This window comes from Ochotona princeps, chromosome 11 (assembly GCF_030435755.1).
Source record: "Ochotona princeps isolate mOchPri1 chromosome 11, mOchPri1.hap1, whole genome shotgun sequence".
Taxonomy (NCBI): Eukaryota; Metazoa; Chordata; class Mammalia; order Lagomorpha; family Ochotonidae; genus Ochotona; species Ochotona princeps.
The window spans coordinates 72,929,853-72,943,490 of record NC_080842.1 but is presented as its reverse complement, the minus strand read 5'-3'; the positions used below and the strand labels follow the sequence as shown (position 1 = coordinate 72,943,490).

The window sequence follows — 13,638 nt, the reverse complement described above, 5'->3', positions numbered from 1 at the left end:
ATATGGGCGCCGATTCTAGTCCTGGCAGCTCCACTTCCCATCCAGCTCCCTGCCTGTGGCCTGGGAAAGCAGTGGAGGGCGGCCCAAAGCCTTGGGACTCTGCACCTGTATGGGAGACCTGGAGGAAGCTCCTGGCTCCTGGCTTTGGATCAGCTCAGCTGTGGCTGTTGTGGCCATTTAGGGAGTGAACCAGCAGATCGAAACTCTTTCTGTTTGTCTCTCTTTCTATAAATCTGATTTCCCAATAGAAAGAAAGAAATCTTTAAAAAATAAGATGTATTTGTTTGGAAGGGTTTTGGGGAGAGAGAAGTCTTCCATCTGCTGGGAACCGCGGCTGGTCCCCGTGTGGGTGCAGGAGCCCGTCTCCTGCGCTGGTGGGGAGCTGGACCCTCCTGTGGAATGGTGCGTAACATGCTGTGCCACACTGCCAGCCCTAGCTATTGCTGAATTGAAGGGGCGGAATAGGGGAGATGACCCTGCTGTCAGCTGAGACCTGCCCAGGTGTTGCACGTGGGAGGCAGGCGCAGCACCTCAAGCCATTGCCTGCTGCTTAAGGAGAGACTGGAGACAGCGGGGGCAGGGGGTCTGTTCTGAAGCGAGCTGGCCGCTGGCCGTTCCCTAAGCGGGGTGATTGTGCCCACGGCGTTGACCGCTGACTTGTCGCTTTGTCGGGTGGGCGTGGCCCGCGGTCAGCACTGCCCGGTGCGTGCACTGTCTCCATGAGGCCTCCTCCAGCTGTTTGATAGTGTTATCTTTTCTCTGAGTGAGGATATTAAAAGCATAGTGAATGTACTTTTTAAAAGCTGAGATACAGAATTTAAAATATTTAAATTTGAGTTGATATTTGCAAGAGAATAAGAGAGACCCTGATTCCTTGTCCAGTTTACTTGGCTGTGCTACTGTTTCCTTTTACATTAATTTATTTTTACTGCAAAGGCAGATTTACAGAGAAGGAAAGATACGAAAAGGTTTTCTACTTGCTGGTGCACTCCCCAAATGGCTGCAACAGTCAGAGCTGAGCTGATCAGGAGCCAGGAGCCTCTTCCAGGTCTCCCACACAGGTGCAGGGTCCCCAGGCTTTGGGCCGTCCTCGACTGCATTCCCAGGCCACAGGCAGGGAGCTGGATGGGAAGTGGAGCTGCCAGGACACGAACCAGTGCCCACATGGGACCCAGCACCACAGGGAAGAGGATTAGCCTGTGAAGCCACCACTCTGGCCCTTGTGCATTGCTTTTGTTTTGTTTTGATTTGTTTTTGCTCTCTCCCCTTTTTTTTTTTTTTTTAAAGATTCATTCATTTTATTACAGCCAGATATACACAGAGGAGGAGAGACAGAGAGGAAGATCTTCCATCCGATGATGCACTCCCTAAGTGATCGCAACGGCCGGTGCTGAGCCGATCCAAAGCCAGGAGCCAGGAGCTTCTTCTGAGTCTCCCAAGTGGGTACAGGGTCCCAACGCTTTGGGCCGTCCTTGACTGCTTTCCCAGGCCACAAGCAGGGAGCTGGATGGGAAGTGGAGCTGCCAGGATTAGAACCGGTGCCCATATGGGATCCCGGGGCTTTCAAGGCGAGGACTTTAGCCGCTAGGCCACGCCGCCTGGCCCGCTCTCCCCCCTTTTTAAAAAGAAGTTTTAGTTTATTTGAAAGAGTTATAAAGAGAGAGCGAGAGAAAGAGAGAAATATCTCCCCTTCAGTGGTTCACTCCCCAAATGGTTACAACAGCAAGGGCTGCAGCATGCTAAAGCCAGGGGCCTCATCTCGTCTCCCACGTGGGTGACTTGAGCCATCTTCTGCAAGAAGCTGGGTGGGAAGTGGAGCAGCTGGAACTGCTCTGTAATTCCCTATGTGGGATGCCAGTGCTGAGGTGGCAGCTTACCGTGTGTGTCACTGCGCTGGCACCAGTTGTGGTACACTTCATGTTTTACTCCGATGTTATTTACTTAGAAATTCAGGACTTTGTGCAGGCTGAGTCTGCAGTGACTGGGGCTGGTGCTGCCTGGGGCACCGGCAGGCCATGGCTGAGGGCCATTTTGGGTCCTGGTCACTCTACTTTCTGTCTGCCAGGGTACCAGAGAAGGCTGCAGATGGCCCAGCGGGGAAGACCAAACGGTGTCCCTGCTCCCAGAGGCCCCTCGTGGAGTGAGCCCGTGGAGGCTGTGGGCAGTCCGTCTCCCAGAGACCCGTGGGGAGTGAGCCCGTGGAGGCTGTGGGCAGTCCGTCTCCCAGAGGCCCGTGGGGAGTGAGCCCGTGGAGGCTGTGGGCAGTCCGTCTCCCAGAGACCCGTGGGGAGTGAGCCCGTGGAGGCTGTGGGCAGTCCGTCTCCCAGAGGCCCGTGGGGAGTGAGCCCGTGGAGGCTGTGGGCAGTCCGTCTCCCAGAGGCCCCTCGTGGAGTGAGCCCGTGGAGGCTGTGGGCAGTCCGTCTCCCAGAGGCCCGTGGGGAGTGAGCCCGTGGAGGCTGTGGGCAGTCCGTCTCCCAGAGGCCCCTCGTGGAGTGAGCCCGTGGAGGCTGTGGGCAGTCTGTCTCCCAGAGGCCCGTGGGGAGTGAGCCCGTGGGCTGTGGGCAGTCCATCTCCCAGAGACCCGTGGGGAGTGAGCCCGTGGAGGCTGTGGGCAGTCCGTCTCCCAGAGGCCCGTGGGGAGTGAGCCCGTGGAGGCTGTGGGCAGTCCGTCTCCCAGAGGCCCCTCGTGGAGTGAGCCCGTGGAGGCTGTGGGCAGTCTGTCTCCCAGAGACCCGTGGGGAGTGAGCCCTTGGAGGCTGTGGGCAGTCCGTCTCCCAGAGGCCCGTGGGGAGTGAGCCCGTGGGCTGTGGGCAGTCCGTCTCCCAGAGACCCGTGGGGAGTGAGCCCGTGGAGGCTGTGGGCAGTCTGTCTCCCAGAGGCCCGTGGGGAGTGAGCCCGTGGAGGCTGTGGGCAGTCTGTCTCCCAGAGGCCCGTGGGGAGTGAGCCCGTGGAGGCTGTGGGCAGTCCGTCTCCCAGAGACCCGTGGGGAGTGAGCCCGTGGAGGCTGTGGGCAGTCTGTCTGTCCGTCTGGCACGCAGGTATGGAAGTGCCGGAGTCCAGCTCCAGTGGAGTTCGGAACTCAAGAAGGGTGCGTGGATGAGGCGTAAAGAAAATAGACGGACCACTACAGTTCCATGATCATCGTGGACAATGTGAGAAAGCTGTCTGCTTTATTTATGCAGAATCAGTCAAACTCTGGCTCAGACTTTTTACGTCATGGTCAAGTGGGTGTTTCTAAGGGTAATTCTGCGGTTTGTTTCACCTAAGGCAGGATGTTATCCATCCTGGCGCCTATCAATCAGTAACACATTCCTACTGCAATCCTCATTCTATAGCTAGTCTTGAATCAGCAAAGGGAGGAAATGTATTACAGAAGGCAGGACCCAAAGATCAAAGAAAGAGGGAAAGAATAGATTCCCACTACACCTGGGGAAGGAACACCCTTGATTAGCATAGGATCAAAGGGGGAGTTAACACCCCTGATCAGCATATTGTCAGTAGGGGCAGCCATGACAGCAGTAATGAAAGTCCTTTTGGCTAAAAACGGTATCAGCAACATCAGCTTCCAAGCTGGCATTGATACTGCACATTAACTCTGCAGAGGCAGACAGTGCCTAAATAGATTACAGGAATCTCAGTGGGGTTGTTGGTGTCCATGCAAAGGGAGACGGAGCTGCATTCAGGTGGTCGTAGCGGGAAGTTCCTTGCGGCCCTGCCTGCAGTGGAACAGTGCTCTTCACACCTTCCTGTCCCGGCTCTTCACATGGACCCCAGCATGGAAGTGTTGTGAGAGTTCGGAGGACTCAGTGTTGAACTGTTTGCAGCTTTGCTGTGCGCTGTGCGCTTCATCCCTGTGTGAAGTTGTGAATCAGTGTCTGATAAGCAGACTGTGATAAATAGCAAGTTTAAAACAACAAATCCCCGAATGCCTTTCTTTTGAAAGGAAGCTCTTGTGTGTAGGAAGCTTCGCGTTCCGCTTTGCTGACAGCTCATCCAGTGTCAGCGTGCTGTGGATCATCGGGTGCCTTCTGGACCAGGCGTCTGACTTCTTTCTTCCCTGCTTCTCCTTTTTTCGCTTAATAAAAAAAGATGATTGTGCCATGTTAAGATTAGTAACAGAACTCAGCGTTTTCCTGTGTTACACATGGTGTGTAGCGCTGTGTTTCGGGATTGGGACTGTGACGGTGGCTGAGCCACCGTTCGTGACACTGCGTCTCACACTGGACTGTTGCGCTCCCGGTGCTGCTGGGCAGGTGCCTGGGCTCCTGGCTGCCGCTGGCCAGCCTGGACACTGCGGCTTGCAGAAAGAGCCGTCTTCCTGTTGGACTACGTTTCAAGTAAGAAAAAAAAAAAGAACTATATCTTAAGAAGGTGCAAGCTTTGACTTGAGAGGCTGAGACTCCCATGCTCAGGTTTGCGCCCCTCTTGCTTGGCAGGTCTCCCCTGAGGTGGGAGCCTGGTGGGGACTGTGTGATGGGCACGCCAGCCAGCCGCTTTCTGGTTCTGTAAATTGTATTCCTGTACACTTTGGGAGTCAGAATTTGTTGAGGCAAGAAAGCAGCTTCTGTGCATTTTCATTTCCCACCGCTTCTGGGGGAGGGATGTCTTTTTTTTTTTTAAGATGTATTTAATTTATTGGTAAGGCGGACATATAAGAGAGGAGGAGAGACAGAGGAAGATCTTCCATCTGATGAATCACTCCCCAAGCGACTGCAACGGCCGGAGCTGAGCCAATCCGGAGCCAGGAGTCTCCTTTGCGGCTACAGGATCCCCTGGCTCTGGGCCGTCCTCGACTGCTTTCCCAGGCCACATGCAGGGAGCTGGGTGGGAAGTGGGGCTGCTTGGATTAGAACCTGCGCCCATATGGGATCCTGGGCGCGTTCAAGGTGAGGACTTTAACCTCGACACTATCGCGCTGGGCCCTGGGGTATCTTTGAAGACCCTGTTTGTAAGGTGGAGTAATGGATTTCATATGCTTTATATCTCTGGTCAGTGCCTGCTGGCTCTCACATGGTTCCTTAAAGTAGTTAGGAACAAGATTAAACTTTAACAGGATTTTTAGTAGTTAATGCTTGTCCTGACCTCTGTGCAGTACATTGGAGTTGAAAGGAGTGGAGGGAAGCAAGTTTAATTCAGTTTGCCCTTTGAGCTTTATTTTCTTACAGTACCTTTTCAGGCACTTTTTATGTGACTTAATATGTATTTAACATCGACATCGTTTCTCATACCTGCTAGTTTAAAAATATTCAGCACTTTTCTAAGATTAATTTACTTATTTTGAAAGAATGACACACAGGGAGAGGGAGAGACGGGGAGAGAGAGAAAAGAGTTAGGGACTGGTATGGTGGTTCCATTGCCTGACCCTCAGCCTGCAGGTGCCGGAATTCTCTGTGGGCACTGGTTTGAGTCCCGGCTGCTCCACTTGCCGGCCAACTCCCTGCTTGTGGCCCGGGAAAGCAGTGGAAGATTGTCCAAGGCCTTGGGACCCGGCACTGGTGTGAGGACCCGGAAGAAGCTCCTGGCTTTGGATCTGTTCAGATACAGCTGTTGGAGTTATTTGGGGAGTAAACCAGTTAATGAAAGATCTCTGTCGCTCCTCTTTGTAAATCTGTCTTTCCAATAAAAATAAATCTAAGAGAGAGAGGGAGACAGACAGACAGACACAGAGGGAGAGAGGGTGAGAAATTTTCATTTTCTGGTTCACTTTGAAGAAGCTGAGGGCCAGTGGTGCGGCCAGCATTGCGATTGGACACCAGTTTGAGTCCCAGGTGCTCCACTTCCCAGTCAGCCCCTGCTGCTGAACAGGGAAAAGCTGTACAAATGGGCGGAGTGCCTGAGCCCTTGCACATGTGAAGGCGGAGGAAGCTTCTGCCTGGTCCAGCTGTAGCTGCTGTGGCCATTTGGAGAGTGAAGCAGCAGATGGAAGGTCTGTGGCTGTCCTTCCGCCTTTCCAATCAGTGCATCTTAAACAGAAAAGGAGCCTGCAGGACTGGTCTAGGCCGGACTCAGGAGCCAGAGACTTGATCCACGTGGCTGGCTGGGACTTGAACCCGGTGCTGAGAGATGGGTGCCAGCACTGCGTGTCTCTGCTTAACCCACTGTACCACATACCAGCCACGTAGGCAGGCCTTGGCAGGCTGTGTGGGGGGAGTCTGGGAGGCAGCTGTGACTTTACAGTGTTCTAAGAACTTCTCTGCCAGCGTAAAAGCACAACAGAAATTTTAAAAACTTTTATGCAAGCCTTTTTTCACTCAGTGCATTGCCTGTCAGTCCCATCTGGTCTTGTATTTCTCGAGCAGCTGTTCCGTGCCAGGTGCCGCTGCAGGCAGCAGGGAAGCCGGAGGGAGGATGGGGACGGCCTGGATCTGCTTTCCCGGGCCGATCAGACCGGGCTTCTGGGCAGGAGGCCAGAACGAAGTTGGGCTGGGTTTCTGCATCTGCATGGAGCCCATCCCACCGCCCGTGGCTTGTCCATGGATGCTCTCTGCTCCCTTGCTGGGAAGTCCCCAAGCAAGTGGCATGCTGTCCGCTGGCAGGGCAAGCCCCCTAGGCTGGGAGACTAGACGGTAGAGCTCTCCTGGGCTATGAGAAGTGTGGTGATGGGGAGCCACATTTTCTGCTTTTCCTAGATTGCCTGTGACTGCGTGTGTCCGGCTGGCTGCTTTGTTCTGACTTCAGCCGGCCCATCGACACTGAAGTCACCGTGTTACTTGTGGTAGTACCTTACCGGTCTGGTCAGCTGCGACTGACTACTGAGCAGGCTGGGAGTGCTGCCTGGCAGAGGGGGCATTGTGGGTCTGGGAGTGCTGCCTGGCAGAGGGGGCATTGTGGGTCTGGGAGTGCCGCCTGACAGAGGGGGCGTTGTGGGTCTGGGAGTGCCGCCTGACAGAGGGGGCATTGTAGGTCTAGGTTGCAGCAGTGCCAGTGTGGGGGTAGCTGCTTGCACCTCCTTGGCACTTGGGTGCCCCTGCTGCCCCTGGGGGGCAGAAAGTGTTGATCCACTTGGGGGAGACTGGTTGGAGTGTGTGGCTCTGATCCTGGCCTAGCCCAGCCCTGTCTCCCTCCTATTGGCTTGGAAAGGCGGTGGGTGATGTGGAGCCCTGTTCCCTGCGTGAGAGAACTGGATGGGACACTGGCCTGGAATAGCCCTGCACACTGTGGCCAGCAGGTGGAAGAGTCTCTCTCTCTCTCTCTCTTTAGCTTTCACTCTGTTTTTCAAATAAAATAATTACACCTAAAAATCGTGAGCTCAGTTTAGCCGTGGTGGTGTGAGAAGTGTCTGCGTGCCGGGCTGTGCAGTGCCGCACAGTCCTTCTGAGGACTCAGTGACTCAGGGCAGAGGGGCACCAGGCATCTGCTGCTGAGTCCCTGGCAGCAATGTAACTAGTGCTTTCTGGGCTGAGTTGCCAGCTGGAATGTAAGCCGGACAGCAGGTGAGGGCTCTGGGGGGACCGCACGAGTGGGCTGCAGCTTGCAGTCCTTCAGGATCCTCTCGTGGGTGGCGGTCATGCTGCAGCACCCGTGCTGTTTGCCAGGGAAGCCCATGGGGGTTCCCAGACACTTGTCTTTCCTCACTCTGAAAGGCCTGGTTCAACGTGCTGTGGGGACTGTCTTGTTTGCACCTCATGGATGTGCATTCATTTGGGGGAGACAGAACTATAACCCTGAAAGGGGGTTAGGTGAAGAGTGGAGATACGGGTTTAAGGCTGCGTCACCAAGGGCTGTTCAGCAGTGATGGTAAAGGCACTTAATTGCTTTAAGCCATAGCTTTCTCTGCTATAAGTAGTTAAGAAATCTGTCACAGAGAGACTGTTATAAAAACACTTTGAAAATGAAAAGGCTGGACCTGATAGAGTGGCCCAGTGGCTGAGGTCCTTGCCTTGGACGCCCCGGGATCCCATATGGGCGCCGGTTCTAATCCCGGCTGCTCCACTTCCCATCCGGCTCCCTGCCTGTGGCCTGGGAAAGCAGTGAAGGACGGCCCAAAGCCTGGGGACCCTGCATCCGCATGTGGGAGACTCAGAAGAAGCTCCTGGCTCCTGCCTTTGGATCAGCTCAGCACTGACTATTGTGGCCACTTGGGGAGTGAATCAGCAGATGGAAGATCTTTCTCTCCTCTGCAGATCTGACTTTCTAACAAAAATAAATGAATATTTTTTAAATCTTAAGAAAATGGAAATGCAGAATGAAAATACACACTCACTTAAACACGTGAATGTGACCATATATTATTATTAGAAGCATTTTAAAAATATTTATTTATTTTTATTGCAAAGTCATACAGAGAGGAAGATCTTCTGTCTGATGGTTCACTCACCAAATGGTCACAGCGTCCAGAGCTGAGCTGATCCAAAGCCAGGAGCCAGGAATTTCCTCCAGGTCTCCCATGTGGGTGCAGGCTCCCAAGGCTTTGGGCCATCCTCCACTACTTTCCCAGGCCACGGTCAGGGAGCTGGATGGGGAGTGGGGCTGCTGGGATTAGAACCGGCTCCCATATGGAATCCAGGTGTTTGCAGGTTGAGGCTCTAGCCACTAGGTTATTGCGCTGGGTCCCTAGAAGCATTATTTTTTAAAAAACGTTTTTATTATTTATTTAATTATATTGGAAAGTCAGATCTACAGAGAGAAGGAGACAGAAAGACCCCCCCCATATGCTGGCTCGCCCCCCAAGTGGCCACAAGGGCTGGAGCTGAGCCGATATGAGCCCAGGACCTAGGCGTTTCCTCCGGGTCCCCCACATGGATGCAGGGTCCTAAGGTCTTGGGCTGTCCTTTGCTGTCCTCCCAAGCCACAAGCAGGGACCTGGAAGGAAAGTGGAGCAGCTGGGACACAAGCAGGTGCCCACATGGGATCCCTGACCATGCAAGACAAGGATCTTAGCCACTGGGCTACTGCGCCAGGCCCAAAACATATACTTCTTATTTATTTATCTTCGATCCATTGATTCACTCACAGGGCCAGGCTGAAGCCAGGAGACACAGCAGGGTGCAGGGTCAGACATGGAGCGACCAGGACACGAATTGGCGCCCATATGGACACTGGGTTGCAGGCCGAGGTTTTACCTGTTGGCACAACGCCAGCCTGTTGTATTTCTTGAAATACAAGTGACTTGCTTTTATGGAAAGTCTTTTTTAGTGGTGGGCTCACAAGTTCCTGCCTGACTTGCTCCCAGTGTTGCTTCTGAGCAGAGAGCGGTGGCTGCTCACTGGCAGGAGTGATGGAGGCCATGTAGTTCGGATGAGCTGATTGCGAGGTGCTCAGTTTCAGAGTCGGCGACAATGAAGTGTGTGGGTGCTCTCTGTGCAGGGCGTTGTCACTCTTCCAGAGCTTGAATTTATCTGTGAAATGACTGGAGGACTGCTGGGGCCCAGCTGTGCTGGGACCAGGGGGAAGGAAGCGCCGTAGGCTAGCAGCTGGCCTGCACATCCGTGACTCGAGACCCTCCGATGGCCGTGGCCTTGTGCATTGGTGTTCTTTGTAGAGTGTCCTTCCACTGTCCCTTTAAAAGCGAGCCAATCTTAAAGATGAGGTTTCTGATGCTGATAAAGTAAGGATAGTGACCACTCCCTTTCACAGATGTTTGCCATGTGTGCGTACTGAACGCATGACATAAAGTGCTCATGGACTCCTCAAGCAGGGAGTGAAGTAGTTGTCACATCCAGAAGGGGAGCCCAAGGCCAGGGAGACAGAGGCGTGCGGAGGCCCAGTGCGCGGTGAGCAGCCAGGCCAGGTTGCCAGTGGGGCACCAGTGAGAATGGACAGTTGAGGGGGCACAGTGCAGTTGACCTGCGTGTGTCCTGTGGAGCAGCTGCTTGGCTTCTGCCTGGCTGCCTCACCCAGGGCTGTGTCCACGCCCCCCCCCACTTGGTTGGAAGAATGTTGGTTCAGGGATTGGCTGAAGTGATGTCTCTGTGAGGGCTGGCTGTGTCGACCCAGACAGCCGTAGCAGCATTGCTTACAATATAGAGATGAAATCAAGTAAACTTATAACATGAAAGTGTTATTTTTAATTAATGTGTTCTTAATTTTTAGTTGCTTAAACTTAATGTTTTTGAAATTGTTAGCATGGCAATTTTGCATTCTCATTAGCCAGTGGAATAATTAAAATGTTTACTGTATTCAGGGTGCCCTGTGTGCTGCAGTGTGACTTTGATCTCTGGCAGCATGGCGACCTTGACGGCACCAGGACTGCCTGTTTATTCCACGGGGTTGATGACGGAGGTGGGGGGCCTGCACCAGACGCGCTAAAGAGAGGGTGCAAACCTTGCAGTTTGCTCATTGACAATTAAGGTGATAGAAGCTGTTGGTTCTGAAGATGTCAAGTGTAAAAAACTAAATTTCTAGGGATAAATCCCTCAGGATCAGCAGGTGGAAGCCAGAGGAGATGGCTAAGTTCAGTTGGAAACTCGAAGTGTGAGCGAGCCTGGGAGCACAGTCCTCCTCCCTGCAGCTGGGCAGGGCCGCCTCCGCCAGTGCTGACGAGGGCTGCTCAGTGTGTGAGCCAGGCAGGAAGTGAGCTGGGCATGGGGGAGTCCAGCACCGGGAGTCCCCTTCCCCAGTCAGCACGTACCGTTTCAAACACGTCACATTTGCCAGTTCATTTTTTGGGCAAGACCTTGAAGCAAGAGTTTCCAAGTAGATCACACTTTGTGGGGGTGTTTATTTTATTTGTTATTTTTTGATTATTTGAATGGCACATTTACTGGCTTTTTTGCCCTGGTGTGCGTGCTGGCGCACAGCAGGTCCCGGTGTGCAGTGTGCAGTGTGCGTGCTGGGGCGCAGCAGGTCCCGGTGTAAGGTGTTTGCTGGGGCTCAGCAGGTCCTGGTGTGCGGTGTGCGTGCTGGAGCTCAGCGGGTCCTGGTGTGCGGTGTACAGTGTGTGTGCTGGGGCGCAGCAGGTCCTGGTGTGCGGTGTACGGTGTGCGTGCTGGGGCGCAGCAGGTCCCGGTGTAAGGTGTGCGTGCTGGGGCGCAGCAGGTCCTGGTGTGTGGCGTGCATGCTGGGGCGCAGCAGGTCCCGGTGTAAGGTGTTTGCTGGGGCGCAGCAGGTCCTGGTGTGCGGTGTACGGTGTGTGTGCCGGGGCGCAGCAGGTCCTGGTGTGTGGCGTGCGTGCTGGGGCGCAGCAGGTCCCGGTGTAAGGTGTTAGCTGGGGCGCAGCAGGTCCTGGTGTGCGGTGTACGGTGTGTGTGCCGGGGCGCAGCAGGTCCTGGTGTGCGGTGTGCGTGCTGGGGCACAGCAGGTCCCGGTATAAGGTATTTGCTGGGGCGCAGCAGGTCCTGGTGTGCGGTGTGCGGTGTGCGTGCTGGGGCGCAGCAGGTCCCGGTGTAAGGTGTTTGCTGGGGCGCAGCAGGTCCTGGTGTGCGGTGTGCGTGCTGGGGCTCAGCAGGTCCTGGTGTGCGGTGTGCGTGCTGGGGCGCAGCAGGTCCTGGTGTGCGGTGTGCGTGCTGGGGCGCAGCAGGTCCTGGTGTGCGGTGTGCGTGCTGGGGCGCAGCAGGTCCTGGTGTGCGGTGTGCGTGCTGGGGCTCAGCAGGTCCTGGTGTGCGGTGTGCGTGCTGGGGCGCAGCAGGTCCTGGTGTGCGGTGTGCGTGCTGGGGCGCAGCAGGTCCCGGTGTAAGGTGTGCGTGCTGGGGCACAGCAGGTGCTGGCCCAGCTGGCTGGACTCCTGCTACTCAGGAGGGACTTCCAGGTTGAGTTCCCAGCTCCTAGCTGTGCTCCAGCCCCCAGCAGCTGTGGGATTTTGGGGAGTAAATCAGTAGATCAAAGATCTCTATCTTTCTGGCTTTCCAAAAAAAGTTCCTTTACAAAATCATTAAAAGATTAGTTTCTTGGGCCCAGCGGCATGGCCTAGTGGCTGGGGTCCTCACCTTGAGCGCGCGCCGGGATCCCATATGGGCGCTGGTTCTAGTCCCGGCAGCTCCACTTCCCATCCAGCTCCCTGCCTGTGGCCTAGGAAAGCAGTCGAGGACGGCCCAAGGCTTTGGGACCCTGCACCCGTGTGGGAGACCTGGAGGAGGTTCCTGGTTCCTGGCATCGGATTGGCACGCACCGGCTGTTGCGGCTCACCTGGGGAGTGAATCATCGGACGGAAGATCTTCCTCTCTGTCTCTCCTCTCTGTATATCTAACTTTGTAATAAAAATAAATCTTTAAAAAAAAGAGATTAGTTTATTTAGCTAATTATGAAATGACAAAATGGAAAGGATAAACTACCTTTTTTCACTCCCTCTTTTTTTTAAGATTTATTTATTTTATTACAAAGTCAGATACACAGAGAGGAGGAGAGACAGAGAGGAAGATCTTCCATCCGCTGGTTGACTGCCCAAGTGGTCACAATGGCTGGAGCTGCACTAATCCAAAGCCAGGAGCTTCTTCTGGGTCTCCCACGCAGGTGCAGGGTCCCAAGGCCTTGGGCCGTCCTCCACTCCCCAGGCCACAAGCAGGGAGCTGGGTGGAATGTGGAGCAGCCGGGACATGAACCAGTGTCCATGTGGGAAGCTTGTGCTTGCAAGCTGAGTACATCCTCAGCTCTGAGTGATAACGCCGGGCCCAGAAGGCTCAGTTTTCTTTCTTTTCTTATTTTCTGACTTGTGAGAGTTACAAATGCTTCAGTTGCCAGTGTAGAGAACTAGAGGTGGAGGCAGCTGCTTTTATTTTGTATCTCAACTTTCTCAATTGACGTAATTCTTGGAACATAGTACTGAGCTAGCTGAGAGCCACAGCACCCAGTTGGACGTGCAGGTTGCTTGTAGTCTGGAATGTCCCGGGCAGTGGGAGCTGCACTGGGGTGTGGTCCTCACCAGCTCCCCAGAGTCTCTTCAGTTCCGTGCCAGTCGGGTGGAGTGAGGCAGCTTTCCTTACTGATACTCTGGAATCCACAGAGCTAGAGCCAGGAGCCAGGAGCTTCTTCAGGTCTCCCACGCAGGTGCAGGGTCCCAATCTTCCACTGCCTTCGCTGGCCACAGGCAGGGAGCTGGATGGGAAGTGGAGCTGCTGGGACACGAACCAGTGCCCAGATGGGATCCCAGTGCATGCAAACTGAGGATTTAGTCTCCGAGCCCTTGTGCCAGGCCCTTGAGTACACTTTCACAGGATTTCCAGATGGAAGAGGCAGGCTGTGGGAGATGAACTGTAGCTCAAGGAAGTTGGGTTTTGGTGGAATTCAAAGAGATGTTTTACTGCTCTGCTGGCACTGGGACACGCAAGCATGAACTCCTCGGAGTTTGGGGCTGTTAGTGTAACTGTGACTATGCATTTGAGTTACCTGGAGAACCCAATTTTTTTTCTTTTCATTTTATTTAAAAGACAGAGTCAGAAGGATCGCCAGTTGACTTGCTCACTCCTCAAATGCCCGTCACAGCAGGATGGGCAGGCTGAAGCCAGGAGCCAGGAACTCCACTGGAGTCTGCCCTGTATGGGGGGCAGAGGCCGAGTCCTCAGCTGTGCGGCGTCACAGGCAGCTGACTTGGAGGCCGAGCCGGGACCCAGCGAGCTGGGCCATGTCCTGACTGCTGGTGGCTGGCCTCCACCCCGAGTGGCTCGGATTCCACTCGTGTGGGCTGGGGTCTGGTGGGTCTTGTAGAGCTAGCCTGGAGACTCCTGGTGTGTGACCACAGGGTCAGGAGCGACTGGGAAGCTGGTG

The 13,638-nt window shown here is 54.5% G+C and overlaps 1 protein-coding gene across 10 annotated transcripts in view; it reads left to right on the top strand.

Moving 5' to 3' along the window:
• The window catches only part of ADD1 (adducin 1), a 73,261-nt gene that overhangs the window by 2,763 nt on the left and 56,860 nt on the right, over window positions 1–13,638 (top strand). The window contains exon 1 of one of the 10 annotated variants that reach the window (XM_058670334.1): window positions 9,962–9,978. The exons of the other annotated variants lie outside the window; for them this stretch is intronic. The gene's annotated coding sequence lies outside the window, so the exon portion shown is untranslated. Of the gene's footprint in view, window positions 1–9,961; window positions 9,979–13,638 lie in introns of those variants that run through there. 10 annotated transcript variants of the gene reach the window in all.